This window comes from Martes martes (assembly GCF_963455335.1).
Source record: "Martes martes genome assembly, chromosome: X".
NCBI classification, from domain to species: Eukaryota; Metazoa; Chordata; class Mammalia; order Carnivora; family Mustelidae; genus Martes; species Martes martes.
The window spans coordinates 88,907,860-88,926,421 of NC_137897.1; the positions used below are offsets into that span (position 1 = coordinate 88,907,860).

The 18,562-nt window shown below is 40.0% G+C and overlaps 1 protein-coding gene across 1 annotated transcript in view; it reads right to left on the bottom strand.

Annotated features, from left to right (window-relative positions):
* The window catches only part of IL13RA2 (interleukin 13 receptor subunit alpha 2), a 77,497-nt gene extending 59,515 nt beyond the window's left edge, over window positions 1-17,982 (bottom strand). The window contains exons 1-2 of the mRNA XM_080795898.1: window positions 17,919-17,982; window positions 17,429-17,481 (exon numbers count right to left, since the gene is read on the bottom strand). The gene's annotated coding sequence lies outside the window, so the exon portion shown is untranslated. The remainder of the gene's footprint in view (window positions 1-17,428; window positions 17,482-17,918) is intronic.
* Window positions 17,983-18,562: the final 580 nt, after the last annotated feature.

An 18,562-nucleotide genomic window follows, 5' to 3' on the forward strand; every position in this document is an offset into this window, starting at 1 on the left:
AAAGACCTTTTGGACCTCTGAACTCTCTCAGACCTCCTGCCCCCCCGTACTAATTACCCCAAATCGGGAAAAGTCTGCTGGACCTATTTGGCCCAAATAGGACTCTCTGATGGGGGGGTGATTCCCAGAACCAGGCCACCTGCAACAATTCCCTCAAGAAAGTACAACAACTTCTAAATCGGGTACAAGCACAACCCGAATATAAAGGGATCAACCTTGACTCCTTACGGGGGCACCCTCCAGCGAACCACTCACCCTAACCTTCCTAAATTCCAGCTACAACCTCTAGAAAAATGTCTCCGGGGGTCAAGACTGCTGGATCTGTTTTCCTTTTTCCTCCCTCATTAACATCATCGGGATACCGATTCCTAACTCCTGGCCTATACCCAGTTCCTCCACTAAGACTGTCCACATCGGACCCATTGGTGTTCCCATACCGATCCTGAACCTCACCTCCTCCACACCTCACACCACCCACAACATCTCCACTCTCCCCTACTGCACCCCCTCGGGAATCTTTCTCCCCTGCCCAAAAGGGATCTATCGCTGCCTAACCACCAATGATTCCTTGGATTGTACTCTCATCCCTGTCTCCAACCACCAGCATATATTAATATGAACAACTCTTATCTCAGCTGTTCCCTACCTCTTGGAAGAGGAGGGCTGCCTTCCTCCCCTTCTTAATAAGGGCAGGACTAACAACTGGGGCGGCAGGGCTGGGAACCTCCATTAACTTCTATTATAAACTCTCCCAGGCACTCAATGAGGACATGGAACGAATAGCAGACTCCCTCACCGCCCTACAGACTCAAATCACCAGCTTAGCCGCTGTCACCCTACAAAACCGACGCGCCCTGGATCTCCTCACTGCCAAGAAAGGGGGAACGTGCCTCTACTTGAACGAGGAGTGCTGCTACTTCGTCAACCAGTCGGGCATAGTCACCTCCAAAGTCAAGGAACTCAGGGACCGGATCCGAGCAAGGCATCAAGATGACTCTAATTGGGGCTTAAACCCCTAAGCCTGGGTAACCTGGCTCCTCCCTTTGGCAGGACCCTTCTGTGTACTCCTCCTGTTAATCTCTATCACTCCCTGCCTGCAGGAAATGACCAGGGTATCAGTCAACCAACTCTTCCTACAGCCCTATTCCCGCCTGCCCACATCTAATGGCCTCTACAACGATGTCCCACTGCCAGTAGGAAGCAGCCAGAGCAAAGTCGACGCCCCCTGACACCAATATAAATACAAAGAGGTCAGAATGATGGGCCGGCTGGGAAACTGGGGCTCCAAAATGGCGGATCTTCCCACCAACCCTCTCCAAGATGGCGGACTTTCCCACCACCCTCACTGCGGCCTCCACATCACCGTCAGGAGACTGAAACTCTCCACCCAGGAGCTTCCAAATTGAGAACTGCCCATCACGGACCACCCTCGCCCCATACCCTCTGATCACCACATACCCAATGGGCACAAGGCTATGCCCCACCAACTCCCTCCCAGTGCGACTTCCCCGACTCACTATCCCCCCCACCCTTTCTGTGAGTCGTGGAACCTCGCCCGAGGGTGCTTGCAATAAAGTTCATCTCGGATCCATTTGCCTCGTAGCCTCTTTTCTTACCATCGCCGGCGGGAGCAACTTTACAAGGCTCAAAGAAGTAAAAAAACAAACAAAAAAAGAAGAAATTAAAAAAAAAAAAACTTTCTCAAGATGTTACATTTAGGAAATAGCTGAAATAGGGATTTTTTTTAATATAAAGTTTTTTTTATTTATTTGAGAGAGAAAGAGAATGGGTAGTGGGGAGGGGCAGAGGGAGAGAGAGAGAGAGAGAGAGAGAGAGAGAGAAGCAGACTCCTTGCTGAGCAGGAAGCTCACCTCAGGGCTCTATCCCAGAACCTGGAGATCATGGCCTGGACCCAAGTTAGACGCTTAACTGACTGAGCCACCAGGCGCCCCTGAAATAGGGATTTGAACCCAGGATTGCTTAACATGAAAAGACACTTTCTTAGCTACAATGTAGTCTACCATATTATCCTCCACAAACGGCCTGGTAATGTGTAGGGTGGCAAGGGAAAAAAATCAGCCTGGCTTAAGAATGAGTTACAGATAATTAAACTAATCTAGATTAGGTGTTATGAGAGAGCCAAATTAATATAAATTATATCATACTTGTAAAAACTTTTACTAGTTTCCTGATCAATGAATATCTTTACCTTGAAAATCTGTTCATGGGGAATTTTTTAAATCTGGTCTAACCCTTAGCACAGTTATTTAAAAACTGAAGAAAACTGCCTGCCCTGGAATGCTCATAAAGACTGCTATTTTGCATAAATATTTCAGAGAAAAATGGAAGAAAACAGCATAGGCAGAAAATAGACTTCATAGGACCAGTTTGAATGTAGTATCTGCTATCAAACATTTTATTAATCAATTATATTTCTAAATTTGCTATTTTATAAAAATATTCAAACCTACATAAAAGTAGAAATAGCTAAATGAAATCAAATGTACCCATTATTCAGATTCGACAATTATCAAGCTAATATTTATTAATCATATCATGATAACTGACATTCCTATTCCCAGACATCAGTAAGTATGTTCACAGAAACTGAAACTGGTAATGCTGAAACAAATCTAAAAACTCGAGTCTAACACTCTCTTTTCATAGCCAAGAAAATCAAGGACCTGAATGAAGAGATGATCTAATCAAGGTCATTGATAAGCCTTTATAACAATCAGTTTTCTGGGATGCCTGGGTGGCTCAATCAGTTAAGTATCTATCTTCAGCTCAGGTCATGATCCCAGGGTCCTGGGATCGAGTCCCGTGCCAGGCCCCCTGCTCATCGGGGAGCCTGTTTCTCACTCTGCCTGCTGCTCCCCCCGTTTGCATTCTCTCTCTTTTTGACAAATAAGTAAATAAAATCTTTTAAAAAAATTTTTTTAAATATCAGTTTTCTGATTCATATTGCTATTTAGTGTTAAACACATTTTAATTTACTAGAATCCTTTGAAAACAATTAATGAAACGCAATAAAAGCCTTTTCTCTATAAATCCGTTAATACAGACTAGGTTAGTCTCCAAATATAAGTTTTTTCTACGTAAATTTTTTCCAAGAATATAAGTTACAAAACAACTCTCCCATTTATCCCCTTTCAAATATAAATGAATTATAAAATAAACAGTTCGTCAATCAAAAGAATTCAGAGAAAGAATCATATAGAATTTTGCCATAACATCATGATCTTTTCCAATTTGTCTCTTGATAATGCTGAGACAGGAACAACCACATAATGAACTTGTTAATGAACTATTAACAGGAAACCAGAGTGTACACATGTGTGTCCTCAGATTGAGGCTTAACAAAATTAGGAAGTTAAGCTCCAGCTGGAGACCAGACAACTGGCAGAAAATTCCTTACAGCCAGGGCACATCATACTTTCAGGAAAAATAAAGATCAACAACACATATTAATTTCCTCAAGTTGTCACTCTATTAGTCGCAGGCATATGGGTTTTCAAATGCTTAAGCAGGCTACTAAACAGGGTTTCAAAATAATCTCATCTATTATTCTTTACATTTAATTTAGAAAAAAACCACAGATCTTATGGGTCATAGTCACTGCATATTAACATGTGACTTTAAAGTGGCTATATTGCCTGAAAAGAGAGTAGCTAGATCTTTTACACTAATCCTGAGATGATCTTGTGAGTGGTATTTCAGATTGGCAGCACATCTTTGAAGAAATGTTTTCTTTCTTTCCTCAGACCATGACCTACTTTCTCCCTAGGTTACTGCCATTTAGTGATTCATTGATTCAGCCAGTCGGTTACTAATTCAGCAAATAGCTACTGAGTTTGTGTTAGGTCACAGGGCTATAGCAATGAGTGAACAAACTCCTGCTCTCATTGAATTGACTTTCCAGTAATGGAGATAGATCATAGATAAATAATCAGAAATACATTAGGTCATGATAAATGCCGTTAAAAAAGAGCAGGGTAAGATGTTAGATAATGATGGGTGAAGTGAGGGAAAGAGGCTATTTTAGAAAGGAAGATGAGGAAAGCCTCTGTAGGAAGAACCTGAATAAAGGATGGAGAGAGTCATGAAGACGACTAAGTGGAGAGTGTTTCAGGCAGACGGAATAGCAAGTGCAAAGGCCATGAAGAGGGACCATGTCTGGTGGGCGGCTGCTAGGACGCCTGTGCTGCTGGAGCAGAGTAAGCAAGAAAGAAAGGAGGAAAAGTCAAAGAGGTAGAGGGGACAGTCTGTGTGGTGCCTCCTAGGCTAGTTTAGTTTGACATTTTCTTCTGAATGAGATAGGGAGCCACTGGAAGGGTCTGATGTTTGATCAGGGAAGTATATACAATTAGTTCTGTTTTAAAGATAACTCTGGGGGCGCCTGGGTGGCTCAGTGGGTTGGGCATCTGCCTTCGGCTCAGGTCATGGTCCCAGGGTCCTGGGATCAAGCCTTGCATCAGGCTCCCTGCTCAGAGGGGAGCCTGCTTCTTCCTCTACACCTACCCCCACTCCAGTTTTCTCTCACTATCATTCTCAAATAAATAAATACATAAATAATCTTTAAAAAATAAAAAAAGAAGATAACTCTGGCTGCTGATCCCAGGACTCTGTGCAGATGTTTAACCTACTGAGCCACCCAGGGGCCCCTTTATACCTGAAACTTTTAACACTGTGTATCAACTATACTCAAATAAAAAAGAAACTTGGAGGGGCACTTGGGTGGTTCAGTCGTTAAGAATTTGTCTTCAGCTTAGGTCATGATCTCAGGGTCTTGGGATCAAGCCCTGCATTGGGCTCCCTGCTCGGCAGGAACCCTGCTTCTCCCTCTGCCTCTCCCCCTGCTGTGTTCCCTCTCTCACTGCATCTCTCTCTGTCAAATGAATAAATAAAATCTTTTTATAAATAAATAAATAAATAAATAAAATGTATGTTTAAAAAAAAATTTGGAGCACCTGGGTAACCCAGTGGGTAGAGCATGAAATGCTTGCTTTCAGAGTTGTGAGTTTGAGCCCTGTGTTGGACAGAGAGATTACAAAAGGAAAGAAGGAAGGAAGGAAGGAAAGAAGGAAGGAAGAAAGGAAGGGGCTTAAATAAATAAATAATGTGGAGGGGGTTTTTTTGGCAATCCTTCTTTCTTGTGTCACCAAATTGTTGCGTGATTTCCAGTTACTGCTAGTTTCGGGTGCTCTTTTTGGTACATTCCCCCTTATTTGTTGTATACTGGGTTTAAATGTTAAGAGCAAAGTTACATATGGTTTTCTTTTGTTCTGAGCTACTCTCTAGCATACACATATGACACATAGAAGAAGACACAGAATAGCTAAAAGAAAATGAACATATACATACTAAATTGATCATACTAGTTCCATATCTGAATATTGTATCTAAGGGCATTAAATCTGGAGTCATATTGCCTGGGTTCAAATCTCAGAACCATCATTTACTAGCTATGTGACCCTGGAAAATGTACTGAATGGGGCGCCTGGGTGGCTCAGTGGGTTAAAGCCTCTGACTCCGGCTTAGGTCATGATCCCGGGGTCCTGGGATCAAGCCCCGCATTGGGCTCTCTGCTCAGTGGGGAGCCTGCTTCCTCCTCTCTCTCTCTCTGCCTGCCTCTCTGCCTACTTATGATCTCTGTCTGCCAAATAAATAAATAAATCTTTTTTAAAAAATGTACTGAACATCTCTATGCTTCAGTTTCCTCATCTTTAAAATGGGGGATAGTAATAGGGTTTACATCATAGTAAGAATTGAATGAATTTATATGTATAAAGCACCTACTATATGCCTGACACACACACAGTTAGCCTCTGTATGAATTAGGTGATGGAAGATTTTGATCAGAAAGTATTTAAAGCTCCAGGATACCAGGACAGCTCGGTTGGTTAAGCATCTGCCTTCGGCTCAGGTCATGATCCCAGGGACAGAGCCCCACATCAGGCTCCTTGCTTGGCAGGGAACCTGCTTCTCCCTCTACCTGCTGCTCCCCCTGCTTGTGCTCACTCTCTCTCCATCAAATAAATAAGTAAAATCTTAAAAAAAAAAAAAAAAAGGGTAAAGCTCCATCTGTCATTTACTTGTCGGTATTTCCCCTTGCTACCTACTGGGTTTAAGTCTCAATATTAGCACCACTCTTTTGAGACAAGCTCCCAAAGCAGGAATTATTTTCTCTAAAAACCCCATTGATATTTACATAAAGTACTCAACAGGTCTGTGTGGGAAAGAAGCAGTGTTAGTTTTCCACATTTGTACTGTATGACTAATTCTTATCTTGAGTATTCTGCAAAGTACAGAGACTAGGACTGGTAAACTTTAGTGATGTATAAGGAATGAATATGTGACTATGTGGATGCATGCATAAATGAAATAATAAATTCTAGAAGAGGGAGAATAAACATAATGAAAAAGTATCAAAAGGGAGGGAAATGAGAAAGCAAAAACTGCTAAGCCACCAAAGATCTCATTCCCCACTTGGCAACTGTTCCTAAGCCTCCTGCTTTTTTTTTTTTAAGAGGAACTGTTTTCTGTAAATGCTTAACAGAAATCCCTTAAGTTCCACTGTTGATACAAAAGAGGCCCCTCCTTTGGAAAAAATGAAGTTCAGAATGTCTCAGGATACAATATCCACAAATAATTGTAAATGCCCAAACATGAAATAACAATAACAAGATCCCTTCCCTGGCTTATCAATTCCATATGCCAAATTGGGTTACAAAAACTCAGGGACTCAGATGACAGAATAAAGGATTGTGAGGAAGCCAATGTAGAAAAACTGTTAACATTTTCACTTCTCGCTAAAGGTTGGAAAACTTAAATTAGGGGCAAGTGGTAACGAAAAATATCTTACAAATCTTTCAAGTAAAATTGGTCACACATGTAAAATTGATTTGTAATAACTACTAAAAAGTGTCACTTTTTTTCCTGAATAACCTCTGTGATGAGGTAGCCACGCAAATCTTTACAAGCCTTTATAAAGACCTCACGTATGCCCCAAAGTCAGATAAGCATTGCAAAAGATACAGATGGGTATACAATACCTGAGAAGTACATGAAAATGAGAGAAACTAAAGGACAGGTCCAGGATGGTAAGGAATCAAGGGTTAAACTACTGAGGATGGATTCTAAGGGCATTCAGAAGAGGCAGAAAAGGGTGAGTACAGACTACTCTCCTGAGCTCCAGACCATCATATCAAATTGCTTAGTAGAAATTTTTACCTGGATATTTCACAGGTGAGTCAAGCTCAACATGTCCACGTGTGAATTGATCATCATCCTCCCCCATGCAGAACTGGTCTTCCTCCTCTGTTTCAGATTTCATAGAATGGCACTGCTAACCAGTTGCTAACGCTAGATAAGATAATCCTAGTTCTCTCCCCTCATTTCATCCACCACAATCAATCTAACAACAAATTCTGTCAACAGCAATTCCTAACTACTTCTCAAATCTGTCCGTCTCCCCGTATTCCCACCACCATTGCTCTAGCTACATCATCTTCTTCATGATGCCTCTCAACTGGGCTTTCTGCCACCGTGCTTACCCTCCCTCCAAAGCATTCTCTACTTAGCAGTCACAAGATCAAAATGCAGATTGGACTGGGTTATTCTTCCACTTGCAACATATTCTACTGCTCTTCAATTTCAACACTATAGGGTTCATGACATACAAGACACCCCATGGTTAAGCCTCTGCTTATCTTCTTGACTTGGATTTTTCACCTCTCAGTAAAACCATACCAAACATTTGGAATTTCCCCAAATACACCATGAATTTCTTATGCTTCATTGCCATTCAAATGGGAGCTCCATTGAAATGTAGTAGGGCAAGCATGTCGGCAAGACTTTCAGTTAGGGAATACTTTCAATAATCCAAAGAGAAGATAATGAGATCTTCCTATTTATCATTCAAAACTCCACTCAGACATCATCCCCTCACTGAAACACATAGCTTGAGTTTCCATAGACACATATGGAAAAGTTCTTCCTGATATCACAGTATTAAGTAGAATGCATCATAATTGTCTCTATTTCTCTACCTCCGTGAACTGGGCTGTGAGCTTCTTGAGGAAATGAAATATATTTTTATTTATCTCTATGTCCTTGGACTCTAACATACAGTGCATAGCTAGTGGGGCCAGAGAGATAGGTCAGAGGAAGGGAACTATGAGGGAGGACTTGAATTGTCTGGGAAAGCAAAACCTGATATTGTCCAGCAAAGGTGCTTTTTATTTGGGACAAAGTATCTTGATCGTGTATAAATTTGGGCTGCTTTTTCCTTCATTTAATAGATTAGTGATATTGGCCTTCCACATCACCATGACCCTTTTACACTGCCACACTGCTTGACAATTCTTATTTGTTATGTCACTCAAATACTTAATGACACAGACAGAATCTAATTCCAAACTACATAGATACTGCTTACTATGGACACCTTGGGGGAAAAAAATGGATAGCTATGAGCATTCTATTATATAAAGTTTAGTGGGATTTTCTTGTGACCAATACATGCCACATTTAATTTCTTAACTACTGTCTATGATATTTAATATGAGGAAAATTCCCATAATGCCAACCATTTGTTTGTATTTCCATAAATGTCGAATTAGTACCTCTCCTTCTCTTCACCCTTTATTCTAGAAGAGCCCAAAAAGAAAAATATCATCTCTAAAATCATAAGACATATCTTCTGTATGAGTCTCCGTCTACAATGGCACCCTTCCTGTGTCTCTCCTCTTCAAAGAACATACTCTTTTGGGAGGAGGAAGATGACATTGGAGTAGGAGGACCCTAGGCTTACCTTATCCTATGACTATAACTAGATAACTATCAAATCATCCTAAATGCCTCAGAAATCAACCTGAAGACTACAGAACAAACTCCACAAATAAAGGGAGAGAAAAGACCACATCAAACAAGGTAAGGCAGGGAGGTGGTTTAGGGGAGAAATGGATTCTGGCTGCTGTGGAAGAGAGGGAGCCATGGTTACAGAGAAGAGCAAGAGAGAGAGGAGTACATAGGGAAATGCTCAAGGAGAACATTTCCACATAGCTCTTGGCTTGGAAAATGAGAGGGTTTGAATTTCATGAGTTCTTTCAACCAGCAGGGCTTAAAGCTGGGAGTTTTAAAGTTTAGTGAAGTTGATTGGGATAGAGCCCAGAGAGAATAGTGTTGCTCTTGGAGAGAAGGCAAGAAAAACAAGCCAGGGGCACACAGAGTGGAAACAGCAATTAGAGCAGTGTCTGGGGCACACAGTGGGGAGATTATTTGTTCTTTTATGAGCATGTCCCTGACAGGCAGTGTTCAGAGAAACCTCTCCCAGAGCAAAGGAGTTGGCAGGTGCCATTTCCCTCCTCCCACCCCTCAGCATAAACACAGAGCCACCTGTGGGAAGCAGCAAAGCACAGACACTGGCTGCTGAAATTGCTTACACTAAGCCCCACCTTCTTGTCTCCAGGGGAACTGCCTTTCTCAGTTACACTTTGTCTCAGCCAGGCAGCTCCCTCACCCAGAAGATCAGCACAAACTCCTGCTCATATCACAACTCCCAACCAGAGAGTTTTGTAGGGCCTCGGTTCCAGTGGAGGTGGTGTCAGGTCTCATTTCAAAAGCAGACCAGAGAGCACCTAGTTAAGACTCACCACGTGCAGGCCCTGGGAACAAATACTACTCAACCAGGTGAGGAGAGCCTCTGTAGACAACTGGCCTGAAGGGTAGAACAGCCAGAACACAACAGCAGAGCTGAAGCAGACACACTGAAGACAATCCGTGAAGTGTCAGGCCTACAGTACTACATGATCTCTTTTTCAAAAGGCCATTACTTTGAGGAACAAGAGACGTAACTAGCTTCTCTAATACAGAGAAGAAGGCAGAGACTTAAACAAAAAGAGAAAAACAAAGAAATTTATCCCAAATGAAAGAACAAGATAAGGTCAAGCCAGAGATCTAACCAAAACAGATATAAGTAACATGCTGGATGGAGAATTTAAAGCAACTATCAAAAGGATACTAAATGGACTTGAGAAAAGACTAGAAGACGACAGTGAAACCCTTACCCCAGAGACAAAAAAAGTTTAAAAAGAATCAGAGATTTTTTTTTTAAAGATTTTATTTATTCATTTGAGAGAGAGAGAGAGCATGAGTGGGGGTGAGGAGCAGAGGGAGAGGGACAAGCAGACTCCCCACTGAGCAGGGAGCCCAATATGAGGCTCCATCCCAGGACCCTGAGATCATGACCTGAGCTGAAGGCAGACACTCCACTGACCAAGGCACCTAGGCACCCCAAGCAGGACATTTTTAAACAGAAGCTTTCCAAACCAGAAGGGAGTGGCATGATATATTCAATATGCTGAATGGAAAAAATCTGCAGCCAAGAATGCTCTATCCAACAAGACTATCACTCAGAATAGAAGTAGAGAGAAAGAGTTTCCCAGGAAAACAAAAACTAAAGGAGTTCATGACCACTAAACCAGTCCTGCAAGAAATATTCAAAGGCACTTTGAGTGGAAAAGAGAGACCCAAAGTGACAGTATAAAAGCAGGAAACACAAAAGCAGTAAAAATTAATGTTTCTGTAAAAAAATCATCCAAAGAACTCACAAAAAGGACATAAAATATAAAAACGTATGTCTAAAATATAGGGAGGAGAGAAGTAAAGAATGAGTTCAAGCTGAAAGACCATTAACTTAACATAGACTCTTACATGCATAACAGGTAACATATAAACATAATGGTAACCATATATTAAAAACCAGTAATAAATATGCAAAGAATAAAGAGAAAGAATTCCAGGCATATCACTAAAGAGGTGAAAAACCTACACTCTGAAAACTATAAAATATTAATGAAAAAAACTGAAGATGACACAAAGAAATGGAAAGATATTCCATGCTCATGGATTAGAAGAACAAATATCATTAAAATGTCTATACTACCCAAAGCAAACTACACATTTAATGCAATCTGCATCAAAATACCAACAATATTCTTTTGCAGAGCTAGAACAAACAATCCTAATATTTGTATGGAACCACAAAGACACCAGATAGCAGAAGCAATTTTGAAAAAAAAAAGCAAAGCTAGGGGCGTCTGGGTGGCTCAGTGGGTTAAAGCCTCTGCCTTGGGCTCAGGTCATGATCCCAGGGTCCTAGGATCGAGCCCCACATCAGGCTCTCTGCTCTCTCAGCAGAGAGCCTACTTCCCCCTCTCAATTTGCCTGCCTCTCTGCCTACTTGTGATCTCCATCTGTCAAATAAATAAATAAAATCTTTAGAGAAAAAGAAAAGAAAAGAAAAGAAAAGCTAGAGGCATCATAATTCCAGACTTCAAGTAACATTACAAAGCTACAGTAAACAAAACAGTATGGTACTGGCAAATAGATCAATGGAACACAACAGAAAACCCAAAAATAACCCCCAAATTATGTGGTCAATTGATCTTCAACAAAGCAGGAAAGAATATCTATAGGAAAAAGAGAGTCTTTTCAACAAATGATGTTGGGAAAACTGGACAGCAACATGCAAAAGAATGAAACTGGACCACTCTCTTACCCCATACACAAAAATAAACTCAAAATGAATTAAAGACCTAAATGTGAGACCCGAAGCCATAAAACTCATAGAAGAGAACACAGGCAGTAACTTCTTTGACTTTGGCCACAGCAACTTCTTTCTAGATATGACTCCTGAGGCAAGGGAAACAAAAGCAAAAATGAACTATTAGGACTACCTCAAAATAAAAATCTGTACAGTGAAGGAAACGATCAACAAAACTAAAAGGCAACCTACAGAATGGGAGAAGATACTTGCAAAGGACAATACATAAAGAACTGAGGGGCACCTGGGTGGCTCAGTTGGTCTACCATCTGACTTTGGCTCGGGTCATGATCTTGGGGTCAAGGGACCAAGTCCCATGTTGGGCTCCATGTTCAGTGGGGAGTCTGCTTTTCCCTCCCATTCTCCCCCTGCCCTCTTCCCACTCATTCTTCCTCACTCTCTCTCTCTCTCTCTCAAATAAATAAATAAAATCTCTTTACAAAAAGGAAGAAAAAATAATTGATACAATTCAGTACCCAAAAAACAAATAATCCAATTAAAAAATGGGCAGGGGACATGAAGGGACATTTCTCCAAAGAGGATATAGAGGTGGCCAACACATGAAAAAGATGCTCAACATCATTCATCATCAAGGAAATGCAAATCAAAACTACCATGAGATATTACTTCACACCTGTCAGAATGGCTAAAATCAACAATGCAAGAAACAAGATGTATGGGCAAGAATGTAGAGAAAGGAGAACTCTCTTGTACTGTTGGTGGGGATGCAATCTAGTGCAGCCTGTGTGTAAAACAATATGAAGGTTAAAAGTAGAACTACCCTATGATCTAGCAATTGCACTACAGGTTATAAGAGCTACACCCCAATGTTTATGGCAGCATTATTAACACTAGTCAAATCATGGAAACAGCCAAGCGTCCATCAACTGATCAATGGATAAAGAAGATATACTGAAGTGTATATGAATATTACTCAGCCATAAAAAAATAGTTAAATCTTGCCATTTGCAAGGACATGAGAGTGCTAGACAGTATAATGTTAAGTGAAATAAGTCAATCAGAGAAAGGCAAATATCTTATGACCTCACTCATATGTGGGATTTAAGAAACAAAACAAAGGAGCAATGGGAAAAAAAGAAAGGCAAACCAGGAAACAGACTCTTAACTATAGAGAATAAACTGATGGTCACCAGAGGGGAGATGGGTGAGGGATGGGGAAATAGGTGATGGGGATTAAGGAGTGCACTTGTGATGAGCACTGGGTATTATATGGAAGCGTTGAATTACTATATTGTAAATGCGAACTAATATTACATTGTATGTTAACTAATTTAAATAAAAGCTTTTAAAAAAAGAACGAATTCTTTTGAATTGTCTCCCACTTTTGAAGTGAAACAGAACTTGTCACCCTAAAATATGCTTCTTTGGTATAAGGACTTATTTTAGGCTGATTTTTTTTTTTTTTTAACCTGCAGATTTAGGAAAAGCCTTTTACTCTCCACCAACTGTCTAAATTCTCATTGGAAAGGGAGCCTGAACCAGGAGGAGAACTATTAGCAGAGATACCTTTTTTCCTAAGAAACTTACCTGCATAACAGGGCAAACTTTGTTTTCCAAAAATCTCTCACCTTCTTGTGAATGGCCTTCCTCCATTTTGTATTCCCAGAACCCTATCCCTTTCCTTGGCTCAGTAAGTCTTATAAGCCTCAATTATCCGGCTGCCCTTTAGGTCTTATATTTTTATGGGACTCCCATAAATATGAAATTTGGGCTTTTTTCCTGTCAATCTTCTTCTTTTTTTAAGATTTTATTTATTTATTTATTTGAGAGAGAGAGAGAGTGAAAGAAAGAGCACAAGTGAGGGTTGGAGTAGAGCGGGAAGCAGACTCCCCAATGAGCAGGGAGCATTACAAAGGGCTCAATCCCAATCATGGCCTGAGTCTAAGGCAGAGCTTTAACCGACTGAGCCACCCAGGCACCCCTCTTCTTTTAATCTTTGGTCAATTTGATTATTAGACCAAAGAACCTAGAAGGGATGAAAGGAAAATCATTCCACCCCTACAGCTGGCAACAACAAAGGAATCTTCAGTTGCTGGACACTGCTCTCTCTGGGGCTGTTGCAGTTGTGAGATCCTGGGACTTATGACAAAAGCCAGCAGAAGTTAGGAATTCTTACCATCTCGGTCTCCCAGATCTCTGCCTGCAGGGTCTGATGGAAGTGAGAGTAATGAGAGTCCTTTTCTTTTTCTAAATTTAGATTAGCAGAAGAAAATAGTTGGGTGAACTAGTTCCTTGGGTATATGCACTTTGGTTAAAGTGTGTTATGATGACTTTGTTTTCTATCAATGCTCTTCCTCCCAAAGATGGTCTCTGTTTTCTTTTTTTCTCTGTTATAAAATTTGGCCAGAAAAATGTGGGTTGTATCTCACTTGCAGCTAGATATGGCTGGACAGAAATGTGGGTTGTACCCCATTTGTGGCTAGATATGTGTCTTTGTCTTTTTTTATTATTACTATTTTTGGAACTAAAATTTTTGGATTATGAGGACTGCATCGTTTTCACTCTTCTTTGGAAGTGTCTCTTTCTTAAAGACTTATTGGTTTGGTCCACTATTGAGATTAATATAAGATAATACTTGGCAATGGCCAGATGATGGATCCTTGGAATTGGACAGATTGAAAAGAAAAAAAAAGTAGAGAGCGCTCATCCTAAACAAATGTCATATGGGTACCTATGGAGAGACTGGGTTGAAATGAATACAAAGGAGTAGCAAGCCTTAGGGACTCCTTTAATAAGATGAAAGAACATACATTGGACTTAAAACAAAAATTAAAGTCTACTCTAATGTAAATTCCTTCTCTGTGCTCTTATGTACACTTTTAAAGTCCCCTATTCCCTGTTCCTGATACTTCAGGAGAACGCTTGTATCTCTGGACCCCTGGTCTAAAATCCCCACTCTCAAAATCCAGCCTCATTACCTCAGCAAATTCCCTTAAATCCCCAAATTTCTACAGCTTCCCCAGAAAATCCCTTAAATTCCCAGCTGCCTGTTTGACTTCCCTCTCTTCATAAGATTTACAGAGAGCACTCCAGCCTGATCTCCAGGCCCAGAGTACAAAGATCACTCACGTAAATAACCAAAAGCAGGAAATGTATCTAGCAGAAGCACCTGAGACAAGAGGTAAGACTTGCTTGGTTGCCCTTTACAATTCCTCCTACTCTCCAGGATACTGTAATCAGGTGCTGCCAGCTTCAGGCCTTCATATGCAAAGTCGTTTATGAATGCATCCTGGATACCCACCACAAAGAATTCACATCCTCTAGACATCAGCTTAAGTGCTTCATCTTAATGGAAATTTACAGAAAGGACTCTGGCAAGCACATGTTTCTGATCATTTTTAAGTCATAAAACTGAACTGGATAAGAATTTTCCAAAACTAATGGAAAAAAGTGGATTCAAGCAGAACAAGAATTAATTACATGGGTCCAAATGAACTGATGATGATTACAATTTGTATGACTTTTTGTTTGAAATATTGCTGGTTCTTTAATGTTTCATTTTTCCAGATTTAAGGAAACTTTTTCTCCTAAGGTACCTAAGACTTAGAGCAAATTGGTAGAGTGTACATTTGTAAATAAAAATGAAACAATTACTTGTTCTCCCTACCTGATCTCTCCAGAATTTGGAAACTCTTAGTGAGTCCTCTTATTTTCATGTTAATAAATTTATCTGCAAAAGTTCAATGAGAATCTGTTCTCTTTGTCACAGGACACAACTGGAAACATTGGTTATATTACCAAGGCTTTGACTACAATGTCAGATTTGAGAATATACATAGAATAAGATATTCTAAATGGCTTTAAGGAACTAAGGTTGACTTTATAGCCAAAAAGGCCCTGTGAAAAATAGCCTGGTACTTGCTTACAGGGTTCCCAACAGCCTAACTAGGGAAGTAAGGAAAATCACTTTCTGGCAGCTGCAGAAGACTCAGGCTATTTGAGGGACCCAAAAAAGAGAGAAGTTTACCCAAATCTATAGGCATTGCAGGTGAATTCTGATGGCAAGTCTTCGGCTTGGCTTACTGGCCTCAAGAGGCTTTTAGAAGTTCAATCGGAGAGTCCTTATGAAAAGTCCCAGCAAAGCGATTTAAAAGAGCCTATAATGATCAATCATTATTCTTGATGTACTTATATAATCAGGCCAAATTTAATAAGACTAGACGTATGTCAGCAAATTAGTTATGCCATAATTTGCTTGGGTAGAAATGGGAGTATTTGTAGAGAGAAAAAATTTGTTTCAATAGAAACTATAGTACATACATATAGATTCTGGTTCTATTGTCTTTGAAATTTTATTATTTATCTTTAAACTGGACTAGATCCTGAATTCTAGTTTCTTTAAATGTCTAATATCTAATTTCTTTCAATATCAGATATGCTAACTAATATCTGCGATTTTTTTTCTCATCCTTTTGACCTGGAACCATTGGGAACTAAAACTGCTACTTTTCCTAAAGCCCTCACACTGAGACTAGATGACTTGATATAAACTTGAGAGAAATCACAACGATAACTCACGTTTAGACAATCTTCCTTATGCCTGTTGCTGTGTGCAGGACTCAGAAAGATTCCCAGACAACATCATTAAAGACATTCAAACTGCAAACCAGGAACATCTATCAGATTGCCACGGCCTGCCCTTACTCATTCTGAAGATGCCTTGAGCCAGACATCTAGAAATCTTGCCTGGAAGCTTTCAGGACTGACGCTGCCACTGGGTTTATAATTGACTTTAACCATTCATCTTTTTATTTTCTTTCTCTATAAATTCCTCTGAATAATTGTCTCACTGCTTACACAATTTAAACCTAACCTTGAGAACCCACCTACAAGACCACCTCCTGAATTAAAGCAAAACCATTTAACTGAACTATTCTCAAGACTGAGACTGGTATAATGAGACATACAACAATCTATCAACTGGACTTCTAGATGGCAAAATTCCTTATTTGAAGTTTCAAAGACTGGACTAAAGGGGAGCAGAATTTACCACCCCAAAATGTGTCACTTTGGCATGAGGATTATTCTGAGCTAAAGACAATCAAAACCCATCAGATTCAGGTGAAGTTCTTACCTCTCCCCAACAACTGCCTTAATTTACACTGTAAAGGGGGCCTATGCCAGGAAAGAGTGCTATTAACAGAGATACCCCAGAAACTTTGCATAACAAGGCAACCTTTGTTTTACAAACATTTTATCTGCCTTCCTGTGAATGGCCTTCCTTATCTGCTTGTCCCCAGACCTCTGCTTCATTCCTTAGCTCAGCATGTTATATAGAAGCCTTCATAACCTCACTACCTTCTGGGCTTCAGATTTTAATGGAGCTCCAGTACAAATTAAGTTTATTTTTCTCCTGTTAACCTGTCTTATGTCGATTTGATTATTAGACCAGCCAAAGGAAGAAGGGAAATTTTTCCACTCCTACACTTCCATGTGGCTGTCACACTTCTGGGGACCACAGATTCTTAACCCTAACAGACATGCACATAGTCATTCCACTAAATAACCACTAAATAAGCACCAAAACAGAGAAAGATTTAGTGATGTGTGTTGCAAAAAGCACTAGACTGTGAGTTACAGGACCTGAGATTTGGCCTTTATGTTATCACTGTTACACTGGATACAAACTTCCTTTTCTCAGAATTTGTTTCCTCAACAGTAAAATAAGCTTGATGACCTTCAAAGTTATATCCAGTTCTAACTCGTCTGAAAAACAATTTAAAATAAAACTTGTTTCATTCCAAATAAATTTATTTTATGCAACTTTTTAAAACAAGTTTTAAGAAGATTAAAACTTACCTTTCCAAATGTGTGTGAGATCCAGCCACTTCTTGTGAATTGTCTTACAAGCCCTATGTAAGGAGAGTAAGGAATATGGGTTAAAAGAAAATGACCTTACAGGAAAAGAACATGAAATGTGGTAACCTCCTGATGATATCTGTGGAAAGGAAATATTTCAAGTAAATATTCTACTCTTTTACAAAATGTTTCAGGTAACAACTTGAGTAGACTGGCATAGTTCACATTATTTCCTCTCTTTTCAGGAAGAATGGGTAATAGTAATACAAGTCGTCACTGAAATAATTATTACTGACAGGATAAAGAAACAGACTGATATATTACTCAGACTGTCATGATACAATGTTTGGAAATGAGAGGAAACCACTAAAGGTTTGTTTATAGAAGATATATATTTCTAATATTATTTAACCTATAGTTTAAATGCAAATCATGCCAGTACACTCCAACATTATATACAGACAACATGATTCCAATAAATATGATGTACCAAATGTAAAATACCACAGAAGAAACCTTAGGATTGCTAGGTCTTGCTGCTACACTCAACCATCAGACAGATGAGACTTTATCCTATTTATAAACCTCTCTAGAGAAGATTCCACAGCTTTCCTTAGGAACCATTTCCGGTGTTTCACAATCTTGATTCCTCCTTAAGTCAAACCAAAATCTCCCATGGCCTCTTTTAAGTCTACTTAGTCATCTAAGAATAAAGAGAGTATTTATCGACTATCCTCTGCATCTGAGTCATTGACATTTTAAGACGATTATTAAATTACCCACAAGGCTTCTCTTCTTCTGGGTTAATGGATACTATCTCTTCAACATTCCCCAAAGAGCACATTTCTTATATCCTGTGATGTATTTGTTCTTCAGGATTCTGGTAAGTTCTGCCTAGATTTGAGGTTTTGTTTGTTTGTTTGTTTGTTTTTATTTTGTTGTTGTTGTTGTTGTTGTTTTTAATTTTATTTCTTGGGGCGCCTGGGTGACTCAGTGGATTAAAGCCTCTGCCTTCAGCTCAGGTCATGATCCCAGGGTCCTGGGATCAAGCCCCCCCGTTGGGCTCCTCAGAAGCCTGCTTCCCCCTTTCTCCCTCTGCCTGCCTCTCTGCCTACTTGTGTTCTCTGCCTGTCA